The sequence below is a fragment of the Dasypus novemcinctus genome, chromosome 14 (genome assembly GCF_030445035.2).
Source record: "Dasypus novemcinctus isolate mDasNov1 chromosome 14, mDasNov1.1.hap2, whole genome shotgun sequence".
Lineage (NCBI taxonomy): Eukaryota > Metazoa > Chordata > Mammalia > Cingulata > Dasypodidae > Dasypus > Dasypus novemcinctus.
Window position 1 is genome coordinate 40,767,478 of NC_080686.1, and position 2,466 is coordinate 40,769,943.

At 42.4% G+C, this 2,466-nt stretch overlaps 1 non-coding gene across 1 annotated transcript; it reads left to right on the forward strand.

Annotated features, from left to right (window-relative positions):
- Positions 1-1,061: 1,061 nt before the first annotated feature.
- LOC111760398 (U6 spliceosomal RNA) lies at positions 1,062-1,168 on the forward strand. The gene has a single exon (XR_002794093.1). It is a non-coding gene; the product is annotated as a U6 spliceosomal RNA (small nuclear RNA).
- The last annotated feature ends 1,298 nt before the right edge of the window (positions 1,169-2,466 follow it).

A 2,466-nucleotide genomic window follows, 5' to 3' on the forward strand; every position in this document is an offset into this window, starting at 1 on the left:
TCTTTAGGAAACCCTCAACTTTATCTGAAATTTGATATTAGACTGTGGATTGGTATAGAAGAAATGCTCTCTTCTCCTTCCACCCTCTAAACCTCAGGAGGGCCTCAATACATTTCATTAGTGGGAATTCACAAATCTGTGGACTGAACACATCACAGGAGAGGATGCTCATGGCTGGGAGGCAGAGTCAGAGACACACAACTTAGACCCACTTGCTCCCAAAATACTTTCTTCCTAATCTGATTCTTCTTTACTTTCCTTGGAAGTAAATGCATAGGTGGTGCATAAGAATTTAAAATTTGGGGTAACAATATTTACCTTGATGCTTGTCATGTTTTTTTTAAAAGACATTTCTAATTGACCTAATTTTTTTAGGATCTCATCCTCTTGTGAGGCTTTCCAGACTTCTATCAGTTATCTACAGAAGCTCTTGGATCTGTGATGATTGGAATGCACAGGCCAGTTCTACCAGAGTTCAGTTCACACAATATTGATGTGTCAGACCTTAGGGCTTGACCTCTGAGGAAAATAAGTGAAAAAGATGGATGTTGTATCTCCTCTTATAGTGTTTAGTGTCTAGTGGAAAACACAAATACGTAAACAGATAGAGTTATGCTTGCGATATTATAGGATTTTATGGGAACATGTTACCTAGTCCAAATTTGGAGACTCTGGATAACTTCTTTGAGGAAGTAGAAGTCTAAGTTGAAACCTGAGGGATCAAATGAAACCTGATGTAGGAGAGGGAATACAGGGGCTCATTGGAGGGTGGAGAGCTGGGTTATATAGTTGATGGTGAAGGGTGCTCCCAGCAGAGAATTTAACATATATGAATGTCCCAAGGCTTTTAGATATCTCCAACAAAAGGTTGAAAATTAGAAAATGTGAATTTTTAGTTGTAGCAGTCTTCAAAATTGTGGCATTTTTTTTTTCTAGCAGTTAATTCAGTAGCACAGGTATATAAGATGAGAAAAGTGAGTGTGTGCTTGATTTAAAATTGCATTTTTCAAAGGGAGTAAAGAGGAAAAGATGCAGAAAAGATGGTGTAGAATGGGAGATATGTGCTCGCTTCGGCAGCACATATACTAAAATTGGAATGATACAGAGAAGATTAGCATGGCCCCTGCACAAGGATGACACACAAATTCGTGAAGCATTCCATATTTTTCAACAGCAAGGACCAGGAAAAAATGAGGGTCCAACAGTGAGCCCCTGATACTAATGACTATACTTGTGAGCCTATACACCTGAAATAAGAACAAGGCCTAGAGCAGCACTGTGCCTAAGAGTTCCCTCCTGAGAGCCTCTGTGTTACTCAAATGTGGCCAGTCTCAAAGCCAAACTCAGCATGTAAATGCACTGCTTTCCCCCAGCATGGGACATGACACCCGGAGATGAGCCTCCCTGGTGCCAAGGGATCACTACCAAGTACTAGATGATGATGTAACTAGAAAATGACCTTCAATAAAAGGGTCAACTTGGACCAGCAGAATATCCCTGTCTACATATAATAACAGGAGTTAAAAATGCTTTTTGACCTAAATTAAGGGGGAAATGGAAAGGACAAATGAGTTTATATGGCTATGAGTCTCTAAAAAAGAGTCTGGAGGTTATCAGAAGGATTGCCCTTATGCACACCTGAGCAGAGTCTCAGAGACAGATAAAGTAGATACAACCCCAGGTATTGGTTCTTCTGAGGGCTAAAGAGACCCACAGGTTTTATGGTCATGGCAGATGGAGTTCACTGCCATGTCAGTTGGCCCTTCTTTGGCGTTGGTGTTTCTGCGTGATGGAGCTGGACTCAGATATGATCTCTTTTCACAAGCCTTTCCTGTTACTTTACCAGAATTGTAGTTGGTTCTTGGGTTTAAGATATATCTAGGGGATCTGAATCTCTGGACTGACAATATGATAGCCAGGCCCTGAACCTCAACAGACTTCAGCTCCTACACTCTGGTTTATTGGACTTACCCAACTCAGCTAACATGGAGTTGAAGAATGTCAACAACCACACCATGGAGCCAAGAGTGCCTACAACTGAAAGCAGGAGGATTGCATCCAGTATCCATGTGGAATCTAAGCCCCCTCTTGACATAGATGTGGAATGGACACAACCAATCCAAGGTCCACAGGATGGAGGAATACAGTAAGGATTAGAGGAGTGGACTTACTGATAATTCTATTCATGAACTATTGTGGTTAGTAATCGAGAAAATGTGGTATTGGTGTGGAAAAAGTGGCCATGGTGGCTGCTGGGTGCGGGGAATGGGAGGAAGAGATGAGATGTGGAGGCATTTTCGGGACTTGGAGTTGTCCTGGGTGGTGCTGCAGGGACAATTACCAGACATTGTAGATCCTCCCATGGCCCACTGGATGGAACGTGGGAGAGTATGGGCTATGATGTGGACCATTGACCATGAGGTGCAGCGATGCCCAGAGATGTACTCACCAAATGCAATGGATGTG